This window comes from Muntiacus reevesi, chromosome 6, assembly GCF_963930625.1.
Source record: "Muntiacus reevesi chromosome 6, mMunRee1.1, whole genome shotgun sequence".
Classification (NCBI taxonomy): Eukaryota; Metazoa; Chordata; class Mammalia; order Artiodactyla; family Cervidae; genus Muntiacus; species Muntiacus reevesi.
The window spans coordinates 65,731,149-65,740,864 of NC_089254.1; the positions used below are offsets into that span (position 1 = coordinate 65,731,149).

A 9,716-nucleotide genomic window follows, 5' to 3' on the forward strand; every position below is an offset into this window, starting at 1 on the left:
TAGGCAGGGAAAAATCAACATTTTGTCTGAAGAGAAAAATTAAAATGCAGCTTTCTCTTTCTGCTCGCAAAAAAGGAAGATTCCTCTGCTAGTCTGCAAATCTTTTGGATTGAGAATCACTGTAAAAGCATGAATGACAGTTCATAACCTTTCTTTGTTTTGTTGAGCATCATTTGTCTTTGTTGTTTTATGCGTTCATTATAATATTCCTCTGATGTGAAATTAAATGAAGGATATTAATGTAAATTAGAAGTAAGCAGTACAGTTAAACCTGTTGCTATTTTGCAAAGAAATAAATCAATAGTTTTTATTTACTCATTTGATTTATGTGAGGAATTCAGCACTGTTTTGTATGTATCACAGTCATTGCTGCTACTAGTATGAGTTGTAATTTCTCTTAATACTGGATATCAATGTTTTTAGAATGTAAAATATAATTTCAAGAAACTTTGATAGAATATATCTCACAAGTTTTTGATAAATGCTATCTAAAGAATGTAGCTTTGTTAAAACTTTGTAGATGAGTCAACTTAGTATTTATTTTTCACACAGTAGTAACATGTTTTCATGGAAGAATTTTTACTGATTGGCAAGTTTACTTTATGTTAAATATAGCCATGAGAAAGAAAAATGGTAGAATTGCAAATGATAGTTGCTATCACCTTCTGCAACACATGTGCAGACCAGAATCATGGTTTGTACAAAGCCCTTTACCAGTAATAAATACCCTGGTTATATAATGGGCTTGCCAACATTTTCTACTGTAGTTTTCTTTAAATTTAATAAAACAAAAAATTTACGTGAGGCCTTATTCTGCCACGAATGAAATGGCATAAAGAATCTCAATGTATTTTCAAAATCAGAAGGCATAACCGAGTACTTTTACCTTGCCTGATCCTTCCTATGCTATTAAAGTCCTACCACAAAACTACTAGTACAGACTTGAGAAGTACAGCTCTGAACTTCTCAAAGCAATGAGAAGAGAAGGAAGGCTCAGAGAGGAGGGTGTGGAAATCATGGTGGGAACATGTACCAACAGGTGAGTGGAAGGTTGGTGTCAGTCTGACACAGGAGGTGTATGTTGTACTCCAGAGCAAGGTTTGTGGAGTTATAGTATTACTTTTTTACGTATGGTTGAAATCAAAGGTATTTTAAATGTCTACAAGGTACCAGTGTGATGTACATATATCAAAATATACTACTGATTGGATAATTATTTGGAGTAAATATAATCTGCTAATAATGAATCATTGATTAGAAGATACTACTTTTATGGAACTTTTCAGATCTTTGCTTTAAAGATAAAGATCCTAAACATGCAAATGAGTTGATAATATTTAAAAACCTCTATTATTTATAAAAATTATCTATAAATAATATTTCAGAGTTTATATTTTACTGTTAGCCCCTCCCTAACCCATGTGATTATCACCTTCATGTGATTATCTGATTTCACATATAAAAATATATCTATTAATTTGGGAGATTGTAGGTAAATTCTAGTTTATATCAATTAATTAGACATTATCAAGTTAAAGTTTTCAGAAATTAATTTGTGCACTTGTTAAACTTGTTCTAATATAGAACCATTGGAATAGATTGAAATCGTCTTGGCAAAAGTGAGACAACCAAGGATGAATGTAGTGGATTGTTTTCAAGACCTGAGAGATTGAAAAGTGAAAGCAATTGTGGGTTCCACCGTAAATATAGACTTCCTTGTAAGGTATACGTTTTGTGCTTCTGATCCAAGTGAAGATTTTAGTCCTGGGCCAGTAGATGGCAGCAGCTTTTCATTGCAGAGGAACCCACTTGGAAACCCCTCCCCCACTCCGGCAGGGACTCACTCCAAATGTAAAGTATTTAGAAGATTACTGCCTCCTTTTACAGTTAATCCAGGAGAGGGAGTCCTTTGCCAACTGATGCCAGACAGTCTCTGTGAATGGTGACAATACAGAAAAAAAAAGTATTAACTTGTGTCCAGAGCTCCTCTGCCCTTTGTTCCTTTTTAGTTGCATACAGGTGGGAGATGAGAAAAGAAACAAAAAAATTTTAATTGGAATGACAGGAAAAACAATCATTACTTTCAACTCATGACTCCTTTAAATTCATCTGGTGAAATCGTTTGTATCGTAGGAGGGAGAAAGTTTTCTTTACACCCTTGACAATATATCACACACTTTCTAAGATCATCATAATATCATTAATGTGAATTTAAACAACATTGCTTGTTAGAAAATATGCTAATTGCTATGTTCCCATTATGTTTGCTTAGCTTTTATTTGTTTTTCTATGAACATTTAGAGAGCTAATTTTTTTCAAAGGTGATTGTAAGTCATATTTTACATAGCATTTTGCTTGATTATTTGCTCTGTACTGAATTTGTACTCTATTGCCATTAGATCTTACAATAATGTTCCACTCTGCAAATTTTTAAGGTTCAAATAAAGTTTAATTGTTTGCAAACTGTTATGATGCTAATAATTCAACAGCCTGCTGTGTTACTAATGAAATTACTTTGTTATGATTAATTTGGAAAATAGTGTGTTGATTGTAGTAATTAAGCACAACAAGGTGAAGTAAATGATTCTAATGCCATCTGGCCTCCAAACTGAATGAAGAAATGAAATAGGACTGTCATCTGAATTTATTCAAAGAAGTAAGGATAATACAAATGACTTCATTGCTATAGGATTTACATTTAACCACAGCTCACTCCATTCTGTTTTGCCACTTGGTTATATATGACAGTTCCTTTTATGAAAAAGAATGTTGTTTCGCCTAGCAATTGTTTTGAATACTTTATATTATTTTAAGTAGATTATTTTTATCTTGTGCTAATTTAATTACAGATAATTATATAAAGTATTATGGGATCATAGAAAATCACTTTTCAGCCATCTGTAGGTGAAATCTCTGTATATGGAGGTTTTTTTGCTATTGGTATTGAATATAGTCTTAGAGATTCCATTCAGTCGTTTCTAAATATTTCTAGACAAAACTCTTGTAGTTCTTATGATGCCACTTTTCCTATGATTTCTTCAGTGTAAGCTGTTGGTACTCACTTCATAGAGTCTGGTTCCTACCCCCAGCCATGGTCATGATTAAAAATAGAACCTAGAGCTGAGTTATATATGTTATATATTAAAGATCCAGATTTGTAGTTCAGCCACTATAAGAAAACTTACCCTAACATACATGTAGTTTAAAATCTTGAACTTCATCAGTGAGACTGAGTAAAGCATTGTACGAATTTTTGAATCATGCAAAGTACTTCTACATTTCAGATAAATCAGTTATTTATATTTCAGTTATTGAACAAATTGATAGACACAAACTGCATAGAGGTCACTTTTACTTCTCGAGTTCAGTAGACTCAAGGATATTGAAGAGCAATCCATATGGTAAAGAAAGAGGTGGTGAATATTAAAATATGACCATACCAGAGAAAACATAGGTTCACTCAGAGCTTGAAGGAATGTAATCGATATATAACATAAAAACATTTGTTAAAATGGCTTAGTTTGAAAAATCCTGAGTATTCTGAAATTCAGAGAAATAAGTGGTATATATTATTAAATTATCTCTCTACGAATGTAACCTACATTCAGATGCGTAACTTAAACAGTTGATCCTCTGGATTGGGAACAAGCAATTTCTGGACATCCTCAGCTTCAGCCAACATCATCATCCACTGCCTTGTAGTTGAACTCTTTGAGAATATTTGTTAGGACCTCTGATAATGTAACATTTTACTTATGATGAAATAAATATTTACACAACTATTTGTAATTTTGTAACCTGCAATGACATTTCATTAACACTACTTTCCAGGGGCTTTTTCTTGTTTTCCTTAGCAGAATCTGCCCTATCATTGCTTGATCAGAAACATGATTTATTGCTGGCATGGTACTTCAGAGTATATGGTGTGTATCCAGTAAATGTTTGTTAATTAACTAGTGTGCCGCCCCACAGTATCTGAGATTTAAGAAAAAAAGAGCTTGACTTCTTTATACCTGATGGAGAAAAATCCTTTTATCATTTAGTTCATCCACTTTCTGACTGACAGCGTTCTTTTAATAAAAAAAAAAAAAAAAATCAGTCCCGTGTACTGATTCTTTAAAAGCAATTTCATTGTCCTCATTATACCATCAATAAGTGAATTGGATTAGATTGTTGGTAACAGAATTGAGCGAGATGGTGAGTAACAGGAAAGTTGAACGTGGCAGCCAGTTTTGAAATGTTTCTTCCGTTCCTTTCCTAGATTCAGCGTTTTCACTCTTTCAGAGAAGTTACAGGCAGCATAGGCAGCGTGGGGCAAGTCATCTAGTTACACTCCCCACATCACTGCTTCCCTGCATCCACTTGGGCAATATCAGAGAAGCTTTCTGATCTTGGAAGCATTCTAGCTGTTGCCTTGAATGAATCAAAAAGGAATTTCTGAAAGTGGGAAGTTTCACAGTTGTTGCCAGGTCCAACCATAATTCAATTTTTGTCTTTTTAAAAAACTTTGATTTCCTATTTCTTTTAAGTTGTGTGTTTATGTTAACTTGAGTGCTCTGAGTCCCGAGATGAAAGGATCCGCAGGTGCAGAGAGCTGCTGTAGCAGTACCAGTGCTCAGCCTAGGTCTGTAAGGTTGGGAAAGGGGGTGGAAGTTGAGCAGTCAAAAATCTTGTGAATATGTGCAAAGATGTGAAAATAGAAATTGCCTCAAAAGCCTATCTGGTAAGTGTGTTTCTTAATATTGGAACCTTGGAAAGTGTTTTCTTAGGTTTCTCTTCTATTTTCACTCCATTTTTTTTATTATCCATTACTCAGAGAGGTAATATAGAACAGCACTTGTGTTTTCTGTTTATTGACCTCAGCTTTGTAATAGAAAAACATCATTCCTGCTGGAGTAAAAGCAGGTGCCGTTTTGAGGCTTGAGCAGCAATTTAGTTCTTGTTTGAGGAAACTGTTACACAGGTACTCTCAAAGGAGAAAATTAATGCTACCAATGTATGCCAATTAAACGTGACTGCTTTGGAGGAAGAGAAAATTCCAACAAATAAGCAGATTCCCATTCACTGTCTCCCCTCCCCAGCTCCCTTAGGAGCCCACTTAGAAAACCTTGTGTTCTTTCACTGTCATGTCAAAATGATGAAAATAATTTAAGATGGTAATAGCAACAACTAATATGAACTGAGGGTTTACTACTTGTTATGCTGTGTCCTTTTCATTCAGTCCTTCTAAAAACCCTAGAAGGCAAATTCTGTTGTTTATTCCAATTTTCCTGATTAGAAAACTGAGGTTAAACAATTTGTCCCAAGGTCCAGGGCTAACAAGTTACCCAGCCTCCCTCCCTTGAATTCAGTGCCATTCTGTTTCCCAATACTGCAGTAACTTCAGACCAAATACTTAATTCTAATCTTTGCATATAGTAGACACTCATTAAAACCTATTGACCACTGATGATGGCACCATTCTTATAAAATAGTCTGGAGTGTGAAAAGAATAGTTCAAGAATTGGACAGCCGGAATTTATCTTCTGTAGTTGTAAAGCAGACCGTGGTGACTGTTGAACCCCAAGCAGTTAGTTCACAATGGAGAAGAAACTTCAATGCTAAATCATTGCTGTCTGTGAGCCTCCAGTATAGAAAATAGAAAGTCAAGGCAGCGGAGAGTTGAGAGAGGACACAATGCCAAAGAGACCTTTTCGAGCAATCTTTTCTATTCTTTCCATCTCCTCAAGTCAAGCTCAAGGACACTGAGCAGGCAAGGAAGCCTTGGAGAGGACTTCAAAGCTGGCAGCTTCTGTCTCAAAGTTTTCAGTTAGCTGCTTTTTGTGGGGTGGTGTTTAAATGGAGAAGTTTTTCTAAAAACCAGTTTAAAAAATATTAAATTGTTCAGCCCTTTACAATCAATAAGCAAACTTCATGATAAAACTTAAGTAATTTTGTAAGAGATGCTGGCAGTGTCTGACCTAAGACATTTTTTACTTGTTGAGATGTGAATTTACTTAAGGAGAACTTTTATTGGAATATCTGGCACCTGAGTATGAAGTCTAATCCCTTAGGCATCTACCATGGTGCCTTGTGCAAGCCTTCATAACATGATAGTGTTCTGTTGTGTTTTGTGAACAACAAAAAAATTTAAGTCTTTGTACCTCAGTGTGGTTGGGGGCTGGAAGTGGGAGGGCAGAAGTTAAGAACTAACATTCATTAGCGGGCTCTGGAATTTAGCCAGAGGAAGATAAGGTTGGACTTTCTCATCATCTAAAGTGCACCCTGAGGTGTTGGCCGTTTCATAGCCCAAAAGAAGAGGGTGCGCTGAGGGTCAGTTTCCAGGGTGTATTTGACTCCATAGAGTACCCTGAAATGTTTCCATGCTTGATACCCATAATATCATGCTTCTAAAGGACAGGGAGTAAATGACTTCACGTTGTCCTGGTCTCCCACCAAGTAGATTTTGCTGGTGTAAAGTAACCTGTCCCATCTAGATGGATACATGACTCATCCCTAATTCCCTGTTCAAGCATCTGTGGCCTGTGGAGTCTCCATCGCTCCCTGCTTCCATTGCCTTCCACCACTTTCCTCCTGCCCCGGCTTTCCCAAGTCATATGAGGCATGAGACAGGTAATTCTTATCCCTCTAGCAAGTTATGGATATCAGTCGTGGTCTCTGTTTTCTATGAACCCAGCAAAAGCAAGGCGTATAACCGTATGTGTATCCCGTTATGTGCGCCTTGAGTTGAAAAGCTGAAATGTAACTCTTTTGTGAGTGCGCGTCGGTGTGTATCTGCTGCTTTGCTTCAGTTGGTCAGCATATTTCTTTATTCTTTATTATTGTCTCAAGACTTGCTATTTCTCTTCCTATCTAATTAAATGATTCCATTTTGAATAATTACATTTAAGTGCCAACAGTATGCTAGGGGCATTTTAAGCATAGACTTCGACAGTCTTTCCCAGGCAGACTCTTAGCCTAAGAGAAATAGATAGGACATAAACTCAGGAAAGAAATAGCCCCAGGTAGCCTCCTCCTTGTATGATTCTTAGCAAGTTCGATCAGTACCAGTGTCCCAAGACATAAAAGGAAATATTCTCTGACTTTGTTACGTCTGAACGTAGGAGACTACCTGGGAAGCAAACTGGGATTCCTTCTCATATATTTTAATGTGCAGAAGGGAAGGCCAGTGCAAGGGTTTCAATGCTAGTTCAGATGAAAAAATACATTTTTTGAAGTTTTCTGAAATGCTTATAGCTACTGAATTGCGAGGGGAACCAAAGAAATGTGCATGAGTAATGTGAGCATATTCACAGAGTTGCTGCCAATCATAGTAAATACAATTCTGGAATTATATTCTGTCTCTTTAGGAGAAATTATATCCCTATCCCTTAGGAGAAAGTACCCTTTACCTTTAGTCAGGAGCAGGGCTGTACCAGTGGTGTTCAACTGAGAGTGGGTAGTAGAAGATCACTGGAATTGAAGTCAAGCAAAATTTCTAGTTTCAGTTCCCGAATACATTGTGTCCTAGAATAAGTTTCCTCGCCTGCAAAATACCAGCAGCTTTGTTCTGTCTACCTCACAGGGTGTGGTTATGCTTAAGTGAGATTATATTTGAAAGTGCCTTAAAAACCCCAAAACAGTGTAAACATGGCTTTTCTGAATTGGAGGATATGAAAACAGATATACAACGACTGGTGGAAATAAAAATTTCTCCCTCACACCAAAAGCAAGCAAGGATAAAAAGTTTTTTTTTTTAATGCTCAGTATTAGCTATAATGCTGCTTGTAGTAATGTTAGTGAGCTGTTGGTTTTGTTACTTTCTAATGAGCATTAATGTCAGACATCCTAGAGGAGTTTGGGATTAAATTCCTCTATAATATTAAATACATTTTTGAATCAAGCCATTGATTGGTTTCCAAACTCTCTATGGTCATTTTCTTTACTGGAGGTTTCTAAAGCAAAGATGTTACTTCTGTCTGTGAATTTTTTAAATGAACTTTTGCTGTTTAAACCATCCATCTGAATCATAGACTTTGGTTAAGTATTGTGTGTAGTTGGTTGGAATTAGCAGAGAATTTTTTTTAGCAGACACCTTAAGGAAAATGTTTGTACATTAGACCGATATCCACTCCCTCTATGAACTGTTTCTCCCAGATGTTATCTGTGATTGTTTGCCTGTAAGTACATACTTTGTGGTTAAATATTTTCTTCAGATGCATATCTAAGAATGAGACAATTTTGTTTGATCAAATTAGCCTTCTAATTTAGCACTAATTTTCATTTGTAGTTTGTGAAAATATAGGACTTAGAAATAAGGGCAAAGCAGAAACCTCATTACATGTAACCTTAATGCTTTAATGTTATAACTTTAGGCAAAGCTAATAAAAAATGCAAAAGACTCTTAAATAATTTAAATTATCTAAAAAAATTGAGCATATTCCTTCAAATAATAATGGCTTTCATGATCTGATTTTTTAAAAATTCATTTCTCATGTCTTGAATTACTTAGAAGTATGGATATCAGAGTAAGTTTGAGTTTATTTAAGATTATTAAATATATTTGTTATCATACAGCATCATGAATGATTCCATTATTTAGCCTAGCAATTACCATCTGTAATGTTATGCTATATATAATTCCAATAGTGTATTTGATAATGTCATTATGGTATGGAGTTAATTTTTAGCATTTCTCTTTAAAATAGTGCTTTGTAGTATTCCTTGATTCTTTTGAGCCATTAATCAGTTCCATTAACTTAAAAATAGTCATATTACATACCTGTTATTATTTGTTTCCTATAATGGAAGTTTATTTTGCCATCTTAAACTTTACTAGAAAATTATTGCTTTCATAATGTATTTTCATTACTATACTCTTTTGGTAAAGGAATATGGTACAGTGTAGTAACTGTGATTAAAGTAAAGATCAGTCCATTCCTAAAACTTTTTCCCCTTTTCCTAAAAGATAGGAGAGAATTTTGAGTTCTAAGCATACCAACCTTTACTTCCTCTGAGGCAGTGAATTATAGCAATAAATACTCTATATTGATTACAGTTTAATTCTAATGGAAATATACTAAGGCTGAAAACACACTATAGCTTAGCATTTAGTGCCTTAATTTTTAAGCAGTTTTCAAATTTTAAAAATTTATATAATTGCCACAAATATGCTTCTATTATTGGATCCATATCATGCTTTGAAAAATATTCTCCTTTCATATCTTTTCTAAAGATTATTTTGTTCACAATGTATTTTTCCTGGCACTTCATTGCTATTTTTATATAACTGAAAATCTGTCATTTCCATTTTAGCTCAGTTTGGAAATATGAAAACCATATCAGAGCAACACATTAAAGATTAGTATGAAGGATAAAAAATTAATGGAAGAGAGCCATGTAGAGATTTTAAATTTAGTCAAATTATTCAAGTGTGCAATTTTAATCCATTAATCTGGTTTGAGACTGCTTAAGAGAGATATTTCTCTCTAAACGAGGTTTTTCTCTTTCAACACACATTGAAAAGTCTCTCATCTAAAACAAATACTACTTGTAAAATTTTGTTTTTCAAGAGGTTTTTTTCTTTGAAGGGTGAAGGAAGAGTTTCCCTAATATTCTGCTGTAATTTACTCTTAGTCAGAAATAGATTGCCATGTACACACTAGATATTAAAAGCCAGTTACAGTCATTAAAGGTGGTCTAATGCTGTGTAGTGAGATATCCAATACAAGATTTAT

General features: G+C 34.7%; 1 protein-coding gene across 1 annotated transcript in view; it reads left to right on the forward strand.

Moving 5' to 3' along the window:
- The window catches only part of SKAP2 (src kinase associated phosphoprotein 2), a 163,568-nt gene extending 161,087 nt beyond the window's left edge, over positions 1 to 2,481 (forward strand). Inside the window, exon 13 of the mRNA XM_065939120.1 lies at positions 4 to 2,481. The gene's annotated coding sequence lies outside the window, so the exon portion shown is untranslated. The remainder of the gene's footprint in view (positions 1 to 3) is intronic.
- Positions 2,482 to 9,716: the final 7,235 nt, after the last annotated feature.